This window comes from Mycteria americana, chromosome 2 (genome assembly GCF_035582795.1).
Source record: "Mycteria americana isolate JAX WOST 10 ecotype Jacksonville Zoo and Gardens chromosome 2, USCA_MyAme_1.0, whole genome shotgun sequence".
NCBI classification, from domain to species: Eukaryota; Metazoa; Chordata; class Aves; order Ciconiiformes; family Ciconiidae; genus Mycteria; species Mycteria americana.
In genome coordinates, this window is record NC_134366.1 from 101,948,207 (window position 1) to 101,967,247 (window position 19,041).

General features: G+C 40.6%; 1 protein-coding gene across 2 annotated transcripts in view; it reads right to left on the minus strand.

The window, feature by feature from the left end:
- GALNT1 (polypeptide N-acetylgalactosaminyltransferase 1) overlaps nucleotides 1–16,962 on the minus strand; it is a 91,200-nt gene extending 74,238 nt beyond the window's left edge. For both annotated transcript variants that reach the window (XM_075494141.1, XM_075494140.1), the window contains exon 1: nucleotides 16,302–16,962. The gene's annotated coding sequence lies outside the window, so the exon portion shown is untranslated. The remainder of the gene's footprint in view (nucleotides 1–16,301) is intronic.
- Between the last annotated feature and the right edge of the window lie 2,079 nt (nucleotides 16,963–19,041).

Here is a 19,041-nt window from a genome sequence, read left to right on the forward strand (position 1 = left end):
TCCCCACACTCCTTTCTGACAACATCACATTTGCGTACAGGTTAGAGCTAATTTAGCTCAGAAACTCACTGCAATCCAGAAAATTTTGCAATCTATTTCACAATACATGCCTAAGGAAGGGAAAGAATGGCCAGGAAAAGACTGTTTACCTCAGCAGCAGTGGCAGATTGGCATGCTCATGAAGCTAACAACCTAATTCTCAAATTAAGACTTGCCATTGTTGTTACACTAAATCTCAACAGGCCTGTTACATGGTAATTATGTCTTCTATTTTCTCTAATTGTTTGTTTTTCAGTTATTCTGTATCTGTTTTCCATCTCAATTTAAACACCTCTTCAGCAGCTGCTGTGGACCAGGAACATTGTGTGAATTACATCAAAACATCATGAGGGAAGGATTATTAATCTGATACCTGGCAGACTGCTTCAGGGTCTGAGAAACTTTCACTACTGGAAATCCCCATCAGCTATTCAGATATAAATTCAACCATTTAGCATTTTCAGTAACTGGAAAGACATCAGTTCTATAAACTCTTGCTTCCCTAAAACACCTGGCTGGTTCCGGGTTGAGGAGTAATTCTTGTTCGAATATTTTAGAAAAGGGATGAAACAGGAATCTTCCATATAGAAGCTCATCCTAGGGGACATCAAAAGTTAGACAGCAATACGAAAACATTCAGAATGTTTAAGTTTCTAATCAACCCCTAAAAACAAAGTTACTAAAGATAAAAAGAGTGTAACAAGTAGGCTAGGTACTTACTCTGTTGAAAGGAAGGTCAAGATACAGAGAGAACTATGCCTTACAGAAGAATAAAATCTGAACATTTTATTTGATAGCAGGTATGCTATACCATAGAACACTTCATCAAGCACCAAAATGAAAGAAGGCACCTTTTAAAAATACAGTTAAATAAAAAGCGATAAAAATACGAAGGTACTACTTTTGTTCAATCAACACTGAACTATTCTTATTCCTTTAGAAAGATGGGAAAAATCTGTGGAAGTATTATACTGTCTTAAACCACTTAACCAGAAATGTTTAACTTGACATCAAGAGCAGCAAGCAGGAAGCTCTCAACACTTCTGCACACCTCATGATAGGCCAAAACAAAGCCTCCCAACTCATTCAGCTTTCAGCTCAACTGTTTGACAGTGTCACACCCTCAGCAAACCACTTCTTAACATTGGCTCATGTGGAAAGTATCAACTAACTTTTCTGTATACATTAGGAAATGTGCTATGTTTTTTAAAGACTCGAATCCAATTCATCAGTAGTAACTAAACTAGAGAAGCAGTGCCAGCTGAAAAAGCATTTCTAAGACCTTCCTCTGCAACTGAACACCCGGGGCTTGCAATTACCTCCCTGTGAGGCTCCCACCAAAACAGAAGACCATCCATTTGTCAAAATACCTAAGCTGGTTTTCCATGGTATGATACATGAACATTTAGCTTCAAATTACTTTGATATAAAATTAATAAGAACCAACTTACAAGTACCAGCTCAAGTGCTCCATCAGCTTCAAAAGAATAGCAAATGCTGAGAACAGTTATTTGCTTTGCAAGCTGAAGTGTTCTACAGACCAAATATGCTCAAACCACTGATTTGTCAGCATTGCTCTTAGATTTGCACCAAAAAGCATTCCACACTTCCAGAAACTAAGTTCTAAATAAACTCTAAATAAAAAGATGACTTAAATATGATCCTTTCAGCAAAAGCCTTATCAACTTTCTGTATTCATGGAAAAATTATATACAGAATGGAAAATTCAATTTGATTTTCCATACCGTAACAACAATATACAGCTTACTCATCAAGAATGAATACAGCAAAAAAGTCTGTACAAGACTTAAAGTTCAGTACTATCTTCAGCACGTGTATGTAAAAAAAAACTGAAATAATTTAGAGAGCATGTAAAATTAACTTCTTATATAACTGTCTTGTCTGTCGGGTTTGGACTACCATGTAATGTTTTGCTCAAGAGATATCATGTCTTATCCAAATACATCAACTGTCTTGTCTACCTCCTCAATAATTATTCCAACACACCCCAGGGCTATAACGGTGTGCCCTATGCTGTAAATGAAAGCAGACGGTATGCCTATTTTACTGGGGTATATAAGCCCTCCCTTTTCTTGCAAAGATCCCACCGGTATTTTCCTGCTAATCATAGCTTACTCTCTTTTGCCTGAATTATATCAACATCTTTAGCATTTAAAGCATTTTTTTTCCTTTTTATGTTTCAATTTCCAGAAAACACAAGCAAGCATGAAAAAAAACCCTAAGTCCTCTGTTAAGAGTAAATTTTACTCTTGTCAGAGTCAAGAGAGGCAGGAAGGAAGAAGGTCAAAATGATTTTTTCCTACCTGAAATTGGCTAGACAGGCTAATCATGCTAGTCAAAACTTTTACCTGCCAACACGTAGAGTCTCCCCAGCCAACACTTCTACATTCTCTTAATAGTTCTGGATTTGCAAACTCTTTTACTAATTAGCTTGCTACACAACCGTAACTGTCACTATTTGACAAAAGAAATAGTGAGATACTATTTAGCCATTTAAGTATTTTTATCTTCTAGAGCAAAACATTTACATTTTATTCCCTCTTGCCAACTCTTCTGTTCCCTTCTCCTACAGGTTTTCTGTTGCCCAGTCCCTGTCTGCTTGTACTTGGAGCCCACAACGCATGCCTTTAGGCAAAGCATTGGCTAGGAGACTCTCCAATGCTGTTTGTAGCTGCAGTAAATTAAAAAGTTGAAAAGGGGAACATCATTGCTTCCTTCACATTGCTCAGTGCAGTTGTCCTGGGAAGGTTGGAGATCACAGCTTTAGTCACAGCACCAGGATCTTGTACCAGAGTTCTTATTTCGAAGCTGTTCAGATGCTACCAAAGCCTCTAATTCTGACCCACCCCCAACTACTTTTAATCCTTAAAAGATGCTTGGCAATGTCACTTATGCCACCCAGTCCCAACTTTCCTCAGTGTCAAACATTTGCTCTTCGAGGCAATCTACTTCTTTTGAAACAGCCATCAAAGCAATGTCTCGTTATCAGATTTTATTTTATTTTTTTAAGAAGAGGTTTAGCCTTTGACCATTTACAGCTTACCTACTTACTGAAATAATTACAAGCTGAGGAGCCAATAGTCCAACAGTACAGTATTTCAATATTGTGACCCAGTGATTTACTTATAATGCTTTGGAAAGAATGTCAATGACCCATGAACATTACCAGAATGAAGGGAAGTTTGAGTGTAACAGAATGTATTATACTACATGTAATTTGCAAATTTTTGTTAATATACTAAAAGAAAAAGACAGAGCAATCCCTGTTAGGCAGATCAACATAAACACATAACTCCGATACCATTAGCAACAACTGAAAAAGTAGTTACAATACACCTTAAGACAATCTATGTTTTTTCTTAGGATTTATTCATTTCAAGGCTTGAAGCAACCAACTCTTTTGATGGATTATTTTCTTTTATGCCAAGAAAGTTGTTATAATATTACATATCGCATGTAGAAAAAAACCAGATAATTCAGGTAAAATCTGGACTGAAAGTATAGGTGACAGCAATGTGAAAAATATGTCCGCACTTACATTAACATTTCACTTCTTAGAATAGTCAAGTCCTTAAAATCATATCATTTAGTAGCATTCATTCAGGAAAGTGAGAGAATATTATTATAAACAGTTATACTATTATTTGTAGTATAAGAAGTCTTTCCTAATAGTTTCTAGGACACTACAGTGTAGAACACATGTCCACCAAAGAAACTAGGTCATAACTAAAAATCCAACAACTGAATTTGAAGAAAGTCTGAGCAAACAGTTGCTTTATTAATTTTCTCATACTACGCTTCTGTGCAAGTAGCTGTCACAATTAAGAAATAAGCCTTGGTTTTCCCAATGCAGTAAGTTATCCAGTTTAATTTTAGTGTAGAAAATATTAGTACAAAGACAGTAAATTGAGCTTCTTTCATTCCTTTTCCTCATGGTTTTCAGAAAGTAAATAAACTAGGTTATCACTCTCCCTAATTACATCAGCTTACATACTTTACACAAATGAACAATACATTAATCTTCTCCTCCTCTTGTCTGAAATCTGCTCTCCTGTTCTCTGGTTTTTCAAGAGAAGAACAGGAGATGGTATACTTACAAAATACCTTCTTTATAAGCTCATTATCTCTTCTGTGAGCAGATTTCAAACTATTCCCATAAAAAAAAAAGTTCAGTAAATTCAGATTGAATCGTTCATAAGCAACTGGAAACTTTGTGTCAGGGAGAAGAAACATGACCAAGTACTCATTTATGCAAGCAAAGTGGTTTAACTTCTACCACTATGTTCTTCTAAAAAACTACCCTGTAGCAGCAGCTGGCTACTTTTTTATAATTTAAAAGAACCAGCTGCAGTAGGAGCAGCAGCACACTGAAAAATATCTGATGGAATGTCGACACTTAGAAATAAATTACAGCCTATCTGCAAGCAGCCCTTGCTAAAACAAGTTATCCTCCCCTGTGGAAAGCAGAACTGGTGGCCTTATCTCCCATAGATTTCAGTGGACAGCAATAACCTCAGCACCTTGCTGCTGCTACCCCTTACAAGCTCTCCTTTATTCCTCCACCCCCAAAACATCCATTCCCCACATGATACTATTATATCTTCCCTATGTCTCTTAATTATCAAATCAGCAAGAGGTATCACATGCTAGGGTTTATTCCAAGGTTTAGGTATGCCATCTGGTCAGTCAAAAACATGGCTCACTGGTGAACTGGCAGGCTAGAAAAGAACAGGCAACTGTTGAGCTGTTGAGTTGTCTTTCCTCTTCCTTAGCATCAATTTTCTCCAAACTTGTGCCAATTTAATATTTTGGGGACTTTTACCCATCAAGTATGACTAAAAACAGCCTACAAATTGGGGGGAAGAGAGGGCACAGGGGAAGAGTGATGGAGGGCTGAAGGTGAACAGAGCAGGAGATGAAACTCTCAAAAGGCAACACTTCCTCTCCTGCCAAAGCGATTTTTGTTGCCTGGCTGGGGCAAACATTCACCTAAAAACACTATTAGCTTTTACAACAAGGACTACCACAGGGCATGATGTTACAATATTTGACATACAATGAGAAAACTGACAAAGTGTGGGCAGAAAACAGAACCCCAGCCAGCGCTGATACGGCCAGGGAAATGCCCTTCCTATCCTTTAAAGACTGGACATTTGATCCGTACAGATGCAGCCAAAGCAAGTATCTTCAAGTTTTTTCAAATGTCCTTCAAACTTTTTGTGTATTAAAGTTTTGTCTTTAACTTTCCTCCCTCCTGAAAGAACCATGTAAAAAATTGTTTATTTATAACTCTATTAAGCCTTCTCTTTGAAGCTGAGCGGAAAACAGTATTTCTTCCATAAACCTTCATTTACAGTAGATACAAAGATTTTCAGACATATACACAGTTTTAAGATAGCAGTCTCTTAAAATTTCTCTAGTCTATATACAGTTGCTTTCATAAGCTTGGAGGTTTTTCAGCAATGTTCCTCCATAAGCATTCAAGCTTTTATGAATAAAAACTATTTTTCCCCTCCATCTGAAACAAATTCCCTTTGGAAAAGGAAGATAATTCTTCAACAACTGTTTGCATAAGACTGGCTAAATTTTCTCCTTCTCGTGTCTGAAAGACTGCTCAGCCCATGACAAGTTTCATGATGCCAAAGCAGCAGCAGTTCTAGCCATCACCAAAGAGCCAAACTAATCCCCTTTCCTCCAAACCGCAAGACTCAGACTTGGAAATCTTTAAACACAGTGTTTGTCACTTGGGCCACTGCGTTCACTTCCTCTTCCATATGCCCAGCCATAAATAGATTTCAATTTACTTCAAAGATGCCAGTCATCACTTTTCTCTTAAAGAAGTATTGTCTCTCTCTCCTGACATATCCTAGTTTACCTTCTATGTAACGGTCTAATACATTGTTAAAACACAAAGGAACTCACTAAGTTATTCAAAATACATTTAAATACCTCTAGTAAATTAAATATGTCAATAACTCACATGCAAAGGAAAATATAAGACCTCACACCTTTTCTGAATACTCTCCAAGCACCAGTAGAATAAAATGAACGTTCTCAGTAAGCTGACTTAGAGGTAATTTTCTTTTTTTCTGAAATACTTGAGTTACACTAAAAAAAGTGATATTTTTCTGAAAAAGGTTGAGCTTCACTTTCAGACAGCCAGGTCTCCAAGACATGTCAAACTAGATATCAAAAAACCCAAATTACTAGCAATTTCTGTTATTTTGACTTCTTTCAGATACATTTCTCCACTCACATTCTTGAATCATTACTATATCCTTCTGAATAAAAATTAATGATACACCCAACCACTCATTACACACCCAAACAGATGGAAGAAATGGAGAAATCACAAATTATGGAAAACTGTTAAGCTGGTATGCTACAACAGTAATTGATAAGAGCTGTTTTAAACTAACAATTAGCCAGCATTTTACAAGTGACAGACACAGAAGCAAACACAGTCTCTTAGAATAACAAGAAATTGTTCTTGTTTCTGCTCCATAGAAATAGACCGTACAGCTCACCCCTGCAGACAGAAGTGGTAGTGAATCATAATTTCATTAGCCTCCACAACAAAAGGTGGTTTGATTATAAGAAAGTTGGTATCAAATGTTTTTACAGCCTCAGAGTCGAAAATTTAGCTATGAAGATCCCAAGGTCAAACATTTGATTCGGAAATCAGTGCCTGACTTGCATGCTATTTAAGTCTGGGGCTCTTCTGCATAGAAGTGACAATAAAGCAAGCCTGCTCATTTTAAAAAACATCCCATTGTGAATTCTTTGTTTAAAAACGCTAGTGATCCAAACTAGTGGATTAGTGCAAACTAGTGACCGCAACTCAGTGCTATTCAACTCTACTGCAAATCACATGAGGTATGCTATTAAAAAAAAAAAAAAAAAAGGCATTATTTTCCTGGCAGAAGCAGAGATGTTTTACGAAGTTTTCAACAAAGAGGAAAATGTGGTTAAAAGAGTCCTTAGATGACTTTCAAATATACATAACATTCATGAAATATACAGAAACCATTGTTTCAGCTCTAAGAAGTTCTTACTGTGTTTGGGAAAGCACAATTTTGGGAAAAAAAAGGGAATAGTCATGATAGTCTAAAACTGCATAAGAAAGCTTTGATAGAATCCAAAGCAAGAAAATCACATATTATTGTACTTTTGTGAATCAGATCACAGCTGAGATTGCGACAATTGGTTTCTTGCACACAGAAGATTTCAAGCATTAACTGGTTGCAGAAGAGTGATTAGTTTTCCTGGACATGGAAAGACAAAATAAAAGATGTGATTTGACAAGTCTGCAAAATCCAAAAGGAACTAGAAGAAAGAAACATGAGGAAGGAAGGAAGGAAGGAAGGAAAGAAAATAAATAACTTCCAGAAACAAGGGGCTTGGTTTTCTGGTTTTTATAGGGTTTCTTTTTTAAAGATTTAACAAATTCACTATAAAAGATTGGGCATTGGTTACCTTACATTTTTAAAAAAAAAAAAAACTATTGCAGATATAAAGTTTTTATGATTTAAACTGCAATGCAGAATTAGATACATAGCCTGACAAGCATATTTTGACAAAAAAAAAAAAGTTTTGTGCTCAGTCTGCATATACAACGTGAACATTGCTTTAAAGTGTTTTAACCACTTCCAGTTACTCACTAGACTCCTAGAATTGTTCATGGTTTTTAAATATCCTTTTTTGTTCGATGAGATGACACCATAGCAGAATAACGTGAATATTATGAAATAGTACTTGAGTTTGTAATATCAAAAAAATACCCTTCAACTTTTAACAACTATACCATATGCCTTTTGAATATATAAGTTAAGATTTTTTCAGATGCCTTTGTCAGAGTAACTCCAATTCCGCTGCGTCACATTTAAGTATCTTTCTTCCAACTACACTTTTGCAAGAGTTGATGGATTGTTTAATATTTTCTGCAGGAGTCGTCAGTGTTACTGGACACTCACGGTACCAAATTTTGCCTCATTCTTTAACATTTTGTACAACAAAGTAGTATTTCAACTACAAACACACAAATTATTTTAGACTTGATAAAATATTAATGCACCTCCCAGCAATTCAATGAATCTATTCAAAGCCTAACATCGAATACAGATAGGTTTTACGTGCTCTAAAATAATGAACGCTATTTTTTCTAAAGCTATACTACCAATACTTTTTAAGCTCTCGGCACATTAGAGGTATTTTGAAGGCTAGATTATCAACCATTTACTTCTGGAAATCTGCACAGCTGAAGCAGTCCTTAAAGCTGATGTTGATCTATACACTTTGAAAATATTTTAGTCCAATGTTCGTAAAACCTGTGATGCCATATATTAAAACCAATGTGAAGCTGAAAAAAAAAATTTTTGATGAGTATGCCATCTAACATATCAGCAGCTGCCGCATTCTGTTCTGCTTTAGCAGGGAACTTGAGCTTTTACAAAGAATAAAGAATTCCTGTGCATCCTTCCTGTCACATTATTCTCCCTATTCACTTCAGTGCCCAAATAAACCACAGTACAAGTTGAAGAAAAGGGACCACTAAGCAGCTTGGAGCTGTTTTCCCACAGCTATCTTAGACCATATTGCCAAACCTTACCAGTCGGTACCAGAGGCCAGATACCTAGCTTTAATCTAAGTCTCAAGCAAATGAAAGTTTAACTTACTGGACTTTCCTATCTTATCTGTAACCCTTTTTATACATGAACAGCATTGGAGCAAGGAGTAAGTGGTGATATGAACCTAAAGGCCTTTCAAAGTTTGTGAGAAGGCACAAAGAACGTGTAATTTTTAATCTGCATTAAGGCTCCTGAAGGTGGTACTGCGTTTTCCTACTCCCTAAAGTTACTGACCTGAACGACTTTGTATTTTTCATGCTGTTTCTGAGACTTTCAGTTCAGGAAAATAAACCACAAAATCAAATATTTAGAAATGTCAGCCTGAAGAAGGACTTCAATTTTAAAACACCTCTTTGCAGGCAGAGGGCCTTAAGGGGCAAGTTTCATTTTTCTTGAAATATATATTTCAAATAAACATATTTAAACTGTAGTACCTCTGCTGCATTTTAGGAAGCTTAATATTTGTAGTATGATGTGTGCATGTCTGCACTATCTCCAGAATTTGAAAACTGAAAACAAAATAGGTTTACTAAACTATTACTAATTTAAGTACCTATATTTCTTAAACTTCTGATCAGTAAGCCCTGAAGTAAAAATTGCAAGACTGTATTTATTGGAAAAGGGATGAACAAAGTCACACACTGCTTGCAGGGGTGGGGGTTTTTTGGCTATTCTAAGTGTACCTGTTATTCCAAGTATCTCTTTAGAACAGGACTGCTCTGGTATGCTGTCTTCATTTTTCAAAGATAGCAGACATTCACTTCATGCACATGATACTACAGACAGAGGAGTTTAAAACCACAAAGTGGTCTTAAAAAAAAAAAGTTCTGTGGAAATGCGTCCTTAACTTCTTTACAACAGTCACAACTCACAAACTGGACATTCAAAGTAGTATTCTAATCAGCAGAAATTGAAGTAATTTCTTACAGAAGTACTGTCTAGAGACAATAGTCAAAGCTGAGTTTTGATCTAGACTTAGGATTCAGCTTCTGTGTTTGAAAAATATATCAATCCCTATTACCCTGAGTACACAAAGAACAGAAAATTAAATAAATCCATTAGTTTAATTTTAACTTAAATGAGTCCTTAAAGATTCTTAAAAAATGCCCCATCAGTGAATGTTCTCTCTTCGATGTATTTAATGCAGAAACTTCATGAACAGGATATGCACATAAGAGCCTGGGTTGTTCTTAATGCTAAATTATTCATAATGGTAATCAAACTGATGAATGTCACACAGTGAAAGCACAACTCTCACCAATCTTATTTTTTCACCTACAACTAATTTGCACTTGGACCATCTGAAGATTCAGAAGCCTACTGTACTTGTGGGTTTTCTTTGTTGTTTCTTTGTTTTTTTTTTAAAAAAAAGCATCTTTGGTTTTTTTTAAAAAAAAGCACCACCTACCAAAGTTAAGAACTGACCACATAAAATTATATCTGCTTGTCACCCACTTTTGGCTGGGGTGAGAAACAGCTTTATGGTTGTTCTTAGTCCTTGCTCATCCTGGCCACACTAGTTAAACTCATTTTATAACACTGTTGTGGAAATATCTGATTAAGACCAGTACTAGATAACTCTTTCTCTTTAGAGAGGCGCATGGTCATTTGACTGATTTTTCGTTCTGCTTTTCAGTCAGCTTCTTCATTCAGATATGTAATGAGCACTTCCAAATCTCTCTCTACACACTGAGAATTGACTCCAATCCATTACCAATATTCCCATCCCCTGGTTTGTTCCTCACAGAACCCTCCAAAAAAAAACCCCAACCCACCAAAATTTGTTTCCCTGTCCCTGGAAGAATCCTGGCACTATCACTTCCCTTTTAATTTTCAGTGTAATTCTGGTTATCATTCACAATTTGCACTAAAGCACTGCTAGCATACAGAGTGCAGGCTTAAATGGCATGGAAAAAGATAACGATGACCCGTGGCTATAGAAAAGTAAACAGATTGAAATTCAAGTTCTTCAGGCTCTGTTGGCCTTTGTCATGTTATGCCTGTAAAATGAGGCTAGTATTCCTGTCTCCTGTAGAACTACTTAATGTGAGATATTTATGCACTGTGATATTATCATAATTCCTGTGGCTGATGGGAAGCACCAGCTGAAGCTCTGGAGTCTATTCTGATGCACTGTAAAAAAAAAGTCAAAGAACACGACATACCCTCTTCGTTTGCCTGTAACAAGTTTTCACAGGCAACTTCCATGTTGAGTATTATCCTGATTCAATTGTTCCACATAACTGGGATGACAAATTTTATCATATGACTCCACTTACACATCAGGAATTCTCTTACATGAAGAAATATTGGAGCTCAACATGAAAATAGTACCGCACCCCATTAAAAAGAAATACTTTTTGTACAAAAAATACTAAGAGTTTATGTACAGTAAGAAATCCCACCAAAAAAAGTTCCTAGATATTCTACCACTTTCACAGCTTAACCAATATTAGCACTAGTGAAAATAAAGTAGACTTTCCAAAACATTTACAATATTACACTGGCTTGCAATTTACAGGACAAAGTTTTAAAAAGCAAGACGAGCATTATGGAACAAAAGAGCAGTTCACACGTTCTGCCTCCAAAGGATGCTAATGCTCTTTCAGCTAAACAGCAGAACACTGAACTGGCTTATCTTTTCGGTAAGCTTTCTAACAGAGTAAAGTTTCTGAAAGTTGGTACTAGCATGGCACAAGAAAAAAAAAGTATGAAAACACTTCCCTCCTTAACTAGAAATGAATTTCACAGCAGCTGTACATCAGCTGGTACCCCAGTCAGAACTTCCACAGCAGCAAACTGCTTCTGCTGTGTTATACTGTTCTTCACTAGCAATAACTTCTCAGAGGAGAACACACACGAATGTCTTAGCCATCAGATTATGCAAAATAGCAGTCTATAACACAAATAGTGCTCAATATCCCTACCTGTAGCTCCTTCTTAAATGCTGGAAAAGATCTGATAATAAAGGAAAAACACATGAGCTGAAACTATCAGTGAGAGTTGCAGTGGTCATCAAACACTGATTCCAGTGAAAAGGCACCATTACAAAGCTCTGACTATCAAGGGTAACTTCTTAATTCCACAGAAATGAAGCTGACCATGCCAATACCAAAACCAAATACCTTGGTAAAAAAAAATAAAGATCTGAAGCCACTTCACAATCAAGTTCCATACCATAGTTACCTACCAGATAAAGGCAGAAGAGAAGGAAAAAAAATTTTGGGGTTTTTTTTTAATGATTGAAAATAAAGCCCTGGATCACAGAAGCAAGGGTGTAAGTGATATCTAGGGAGACCACCTTGCCAAGGGTACCTTGTCTTAACTGACTAGGTCTCCAAGCACATTTGCTTTCAGTGACAACTGAGGATATCAGCTAAACTCACCTATCTCCCTTGACTGCTCTGTTCCATTGGCCCTTCAAAGGCACAATAAATCAAAGTCCTATTTCCTACAAGAAACTACAAACCACTTGCATAGTTCAGGACTTCAGAACTCAAGTTAATTCTCTTTAATGGATTATAACCAGACCTTTATGTGAACCTGATGGTAAGAATGCCTCAATGAGCTGGGAGTAGTGCAACAGTACATGCACAAGATATTTATGCAGTGCTCAAAGTCACAAGCTTCTAATTTAGCCAAAAGTAAATGCCCCTTAAGAATCTTCGTATTTATAGTGTGAAACCATATTTAAGCAATCAAAAAGTGAATAATAGAGCAGTTAGCCAGCTCTTTAATACATTAGCTAAAAGTATATCAATTCCATTGATTTTTATGATGGGCTGATTTCACATAATGGACTAAGCTCACTAGAAAGACTGTAAAAGGGAAAAAATGCTTTGCCAGAACTAGTGGAAGATGGTGTCAAAATGCTTTTATGACAAGCATACAGTTAAAACATTTTATTTGAAGATGTTAAATTTAGAATACTACTGTCAAGAATAGATTTGGTGCTAAAAGTTGAGTAAAAGCCATGATTACAACACTGCGGATATATTTTGCAGATTTCAGTTGTATTTCACTTTAAATATTTTGTTTTATTCCTAGCTAAGAAACAGGAAGCTTGGACTGTGAATACTAGTCAAACTTCAACACAGCAAAAGGTTAACAGCAAGATGCTTCAAGGATCCATAAAGCAAGCAACATTTAAAAGCACTAATTAATGAACTTTTCTAGTTTCTTTTCCAGATAACAGTTATGTAGGTTAGTCAAGTACAGAAGACCAAAAATGCAAACAAAAATGGAACCAACTGAGAGCTAATCAACCATGATGTACAGGTAACACAGTGGCAGATAAAATTCAATGTTAATAAATGCAGAAGAAGTGTCACTGAAAGCTAAAGACAGAATTATTAGTATGGTCAGCAACCTTCTAAATTAAGTAGACCTAGTATAAACAAGAGGATTACAAGCATCCCTGTGGAACTCAAGGAAGATCTCTGTTCAGTATCAGAACATCACTGTTGAAAATTAAAAGTATCAGGATTCAAAAGCAGCAGTGGCAAGCACTAGCAAAACTGTGGTATCTTCATATAAAACTAGTGCTTCATTGTTAATCATTACCTGAAAAAGGCTGCTGCAGTATTAGATTAGGTGTCTGAAGAAACTTGTATAAAGAGAATTAGAAATTAATACTGTTAATACAAAGAATCACAAAGCAAGACATGAAAAAATACATAGTTATAAGTAGACTAAATGTAAACCAAAGGGAAATAAATTTACACCTCAAAAATGCTGCTCAGTGAAAGTGGGAAGTATACAGTTCAGACGTATGTTTTTTCGATACAATGCATAATTAAATACTCCAAGTAATTTCTAGTGCATCTTTATTATAAAGAATCTGCCAATAGTCAAAGAAGGACAGATAACTGGGCTGAGGAACATCACATTTAAGGATCCAAGTCTACTTCTATTAAGTATTGCTGTAAGACCCATAATAACAGAAGTATTCAACATCTGGCTCCTGTAACACTTCTTGTACCTGCCACAAGCTATTCATCTAGATGAACTCCAAAGAAGCTCCACTGCCACAATTTCAATGCTAAAATCACCATGTTGGCCCTGCGAGGTGAGGGGACATGCACCAAAAACACCACCTTCCAAACACACTTTAAAATCAAGATCCTGAAGGGCAACACTAGAATGCAAAATCATACACTATAACTTGGCCTAAAGGACAGCACTACAGACTTCCAGATTTCGGTTAATAATTTAGGACAAATAAGAGAACTTCAAAATTCTTGATAAAGTGATTGGTTTATAAGCATGAAACAGCACCACTCTCAAAAGCACCACTCCAGCTGCTAAAAGGTGTTTTAATGCATCTTATAAAAAAAAAGTTCTATTTCAATTTGTAGGCCAGTCCTCTTCCTTGTAAGCACTGACAGCTCCCCGTACAGGTCAACTTGCATCTAGAGATGGTTCCTGCACTTCCACGTAGAAGACACTTAAAGAAACAGACTGGGGAGGACTGCAGAGCTAAAGACCATACCATTTTGGTCCTGCGAATCAAACTTTTGTGCCAGGTGGATAGTCTGAGACCTATTATATGCACTAAAAAAACCCCACCACTAAAAATATAAACTGCAAAATCTGTCAAGAATCTCTTGTCTCTTGAACTAAACATAATGTAAATTGCATTCAAATGATTTAAGTATTTGGAAGTACCCTATTTTTAGATGAGTGTCCCTGGAGCTACTTTTTGTTCTTATCCCAAAGACAAACGTCATGTTCTTTCTGTGATAGAAGAAAGAAAAAAATATTTAACAAGTTTACAGCCAATATATATTTTGCCAACATGTATGCAACAAAGAAAGGACAGCAGGGTACTATTTCACTAAATTTCAATGACAAATCGCTGCTTTATTCTAAATTACCTCAATTCTTTCTCTGTATAGCTTATTCCTGAACTCGTTTGAACAAATCCAGTTTGAGATGATTGGGGGTGGGGTGGGGTGGATTTTGGATAAAAGTGAAACAGTACCACCTCACCACTAGGATATGCAATGACTGTCACGGGGTACTTTTAAAGCATTTCCATGACTTTCATTAGTGTCTTTGAATTGCCCTATTCCTACAGGAACAAGGTGTATGAGGAATAAGGTATCCCCATTCACGCAGCTTACAATTCTGAAAAGCCAGGCAGCATCCAATAATAGTCCAAGTGTTACCATTATCACCTTGATCTCAAGGGTGGCTTGTATGTGGTGTCCTTGCCAGGTACCATTCGTATCATTTTTCTGAAGATGACCATGCTGCCACAATCTCCCTTATCGACAATCATTTGAGGAACATTTATCTCTGATGTGCATTCATGTTTTACAGATAAGGTAAGCCTGATAAAATGCAGCAAATTCAAATTCAAAGTGCTAGCAATACCACTTAAAAAAGGCCAACATCACAGGAGGACATGGACAAAATTCCAAGTCACAGAAAACGATGAAGCTGGCACTAGAAAATGAAATGCTTTCTCCAATATAAGCAATCCTTTGTATTTACAAGAAAAACGAGTTCTGTGGTGTTCCAAGTGTTCAGAGTAGCATGATCTTCACTGCCTTTGCAAAGGAGAGAAGTCGAGAGTAGCAGTGTATAAAAATACATGGTTAGTTACATAGTTTTGGTTTGCACAGCTGTTGGCTATGTTCATTTACAGTTCATGTAGTGCCAACATCATTTATATAAACAGAAGAGGCTGGTTCACTCCTGTTCATTACCATAAAAGTTATTTCTCTCAGCAGCTGCTGCACAAAATTCAGTTTCTATTTCAGTATCTCACCCTGTACATTTACAAAGTGGCAGGTTCTAGAGACTACTAAAAACAAGTAGGACCTAAAGAAACTTGGCCGTCCTTAAGAATAAACGGGGGAGGTGAGGGGATGGACGACACCCGGCACAGACTTCTGCTTTCTTGGAGTGGCAGGAGGTAGTAACCCCCTGTTAACCCGAGTAAAGTCACATGAAAACTAAGTTGCTTTCGGCAACTACGTGGAATGAGAGTCTTAGTTTCCCCGACCCTCTTCACAGTATGAATTAAAAGGAAATAAAGTAAGACTGATGATCCGGATTCCAGCAGATAAGAGAAAGTCTAAAATATTAGTCACATGTTATATAATAACCATTAACTGATCGAACTTGATGTGACAGCGGTGCAGAGGTAGAGCCGGGGATGCTGCCCTGGTCCTCCCCCGGCACACACACACACACACGCACACGCTCCCGGCGGCTGCTGACACAGAGCAGCTCCCCGACCCCTGGGAAGCAGCAACAGGACGTCCCCAGCCCCCCCGGCCGCCCGCCCGCCCCTTTCCCCGGCAAGGAGCAACTTGGGGAGCCGCTGGAAGGCAGCAGCCAGGCTGTGTGTGCCAGTCCTCCCCGCCCCGCTCCTCCCCGGCGGCTGCCCCCCGAGCAGGCACCGCGGCGGGGCCGCCCCGCTCCTCCGGCCGCCCGGCGGAGAGGAAGCGGCGATCGGCCGAGGCGGCGGCTCCCCCGCCGGCGGCCGGAGAGGGGAGAAGCCCGGCGCTGCCTGAACTTGGCGCTTCCCTTTCCCCGAGCCCCAGCGCGGGGCGGGAGCGGGGGGGGGGAACGGAACCCGAGGCGCCCGGAGCCCGCACTCACCTCGGCCCTCTCTGTCGCTGCGGGGCGGCCGGCGGAGGGAGGGCGGCCGGCCGTTGAGGGGAAGGGACGGGCGCCGCCGGCCCCGCCGCTGCTGCGCCTGTCAGCGGGCGCCCGGGGAGGAGAGTCCCGCAGGGTAAATCCTCCGGGCGGCGGCGGGGACGGGGACGAGCCGCGCACCGCCCGCTCGTCGCGGCGGCCGCTGCCTCGCACCAAGTTGAGGCGCGGCCGCCGTCGCCGTTGCGCAGCCGGGCTGCCGGCGGCGGCCGCTGCCGCTATAGCCGCGGGGAACCGGCGCCTCCGCTCGCCGCCTCGCTCCGCGGCCGGGGAAGGAGCGCTGCGCCGCCGCCACCGCCGCCTCAGCCCCCCTCTTCCTGCGGCTGCCGGGAGCCGCGCTCCGGGCGCAGCGGCGCGGTCACACGGAGCCCCGCGGAGGAGCAGCCGCCGCCGCCGCCTCCCTCAGCGCCTCGGAGCCCGCAGCTGCAGCCCCCCGGCGGCGCCCGCTCCGCATACCCCGTCCTCCGCGCACCACCGCTGCCGGCGCCCCCGCCCGCCCGCTCTCCCGCGCACGCCGCTGCCGCCCGAGCCCTCCTCAGCGCCGCGTCTCCATCACCGGCGCGGGGGCGGCGGCGGCGCGGGGGGCGGGCGCAGGGAAGGGGCGGTGACCGCCCCGGCGCGCGGACGCGTTCCCCGCGCGCCCGCGCCCCCTGGGCGGAGCCCGCGCGCCCCGCCCCACCCCGCCGCTAGCCCGGATGTGCGGGGGGCGCGCGTGCCCAACGGCCGCGGGCGGGGGGCCGTTACAGCCAGGGCGGTCGCGTGCGTTGCCGCCGCTGCCTCGCCCGGTACGGCGAATTTGGCTGGCGGGCGCCGGCGTCCGCGGTGCCCGCCTGTCCCCGGGCTGTGGGGGCTGTTCGTTTTGGCCGGTTCTAGTCAAAGCCGCGGGTGGAAGCGCCGCGTGTCGTCCTGAGCGCTGCTGGCCTGCGGCCCCCCAGCCCTCTGGCTGAGGGGTGGGCTGTGCGGCGCCTGTGCTTCCTGTACGGGCCTGCGGGCTACTAACGCGCGGCTGCAAGCGAGGATTGTGCTTTGTATGGTGTTACAGGGTCTGTAGTAAGTGAGCAGGTGTGGTGTCTTCCTGTGTCATCCCTGCTGCGCTGGCACCTGCTACACCCACAGTTACGTTTGCCTTAAAATTAGGTCTGGTCTATGAGGACACAAAAGAACTGCATGACCTACCAAATTGTCCTTCCTGTGCCTTTTGATGGGGGCTGCTACCAACAGCAGGTCCCAGCTCCTTGCTGGGCCACGGATGGCTTTGGCATAGCTTGTGTACCACCAACGTGGCGTGCCAGCAGCAATTTTAGGACCCATGGTTGAAAGAAATGTTGCGTTGGGTTGTTAGGCTGTAACAAGCCTCCTCTTAACAGTGGCCCCTGAGCAAGGCAGCGGGCTGTGGGTATGGGGCCCAGTGCAGCATCAAAACATTAGACATGTGCCCTGTAACAATGTTTGCGTACTAAGATTATTTAATAGAGCTAGAAAACTACTTCAAACCCCCTCCCAAGATATATTTTGACACTTGAATTCTGGGAAGTGTTTTATCTTTCCCTACTCTTAAATTCAGCTTTTTAAAGTTTATAGATCAAAGTTTATATGCCCGCTTTAAAAAGTCTAACTAGCAAAGTTTCAGTGAAGAAAACACTGGGTCTCCTTGACAAGTGAATCTCAAGTCTCTGAAATGAAGTATAACCTTAAAAGAGGTATTTGTTTACAGAACCCAAAAACCATGCTGTGCTCATTATAAACATATTTAACAAGTTCCTTGGCAGAAACCCTATATTCTAAATAGAATTTAAACAGGGAAAGGAAAAAAAAAGGTGTGCAGACAAAGTTAGGTGAGTGCTGAACACTTTCATACTGATGCCCCACCATTTTGTGGGGAATTTTGCTGGTGCTCCCATTTATTTCTCTAAAGATCTTTCTGTTCAGACACTGACTGGTTCTGGTCCTTTACCCACCACACACTTGCAGTTGCCGCTAGCCCTGTGGTATTTTTATTTTGTCTAACTGTAAGGTTGATTTTTTTACTCTCTTTGCCACATATGCAGGTGCTACTTGCTCTTGCCTGCCCCAAAAGTAACTTAGGCCTTTCTTAAAGGCACTTAGATTTCCCAACCATTCATTTGGGATACCTTGTCTTCAGACAAAACCGGTGAGTTCAGAATCCTTCTGTGCCCCCACAGATCTGTTGAGGATGAGTACTTGGTTTGCTAGGTAGAGAGCATGCAGAATCCTGTTTCTCTGTATATTTTGATGTGTGCATATTTTGACAGCCGTACACTTGCCTACTTTTGCAAGTATTAAAGAAGGTATTTCAGGCCCCCTTCTTTAAGCAGGAGAGTGCAGGGAGCAGCACGGTGGTTGCACTTGGACTCCATCTGCCTGTTCTCCCCTCACTGGGGAGAGTCAAAAGTGGACAATGGATTCCTGAGGAGAGGAGACATCTAGCCAGGGTAAGCCGAGGATTAGACTAAAAGTGGCTTTGACTAACATTGTAATAGTTCGAATAAAAAACATTTTGAAAAAATGCTTAAAATTGTAGTCAGGTGACAGAGTAAACATACATGTAAAAATACCAAGGTAGCCAATGCATAAACAGCAGGACAAGGAGGCATTCTTCGCCCAGCATAGGACTCACGCATATGTTCACTTTCAATGAGCTGAATGGGATTCCTTGTGTGCTTAA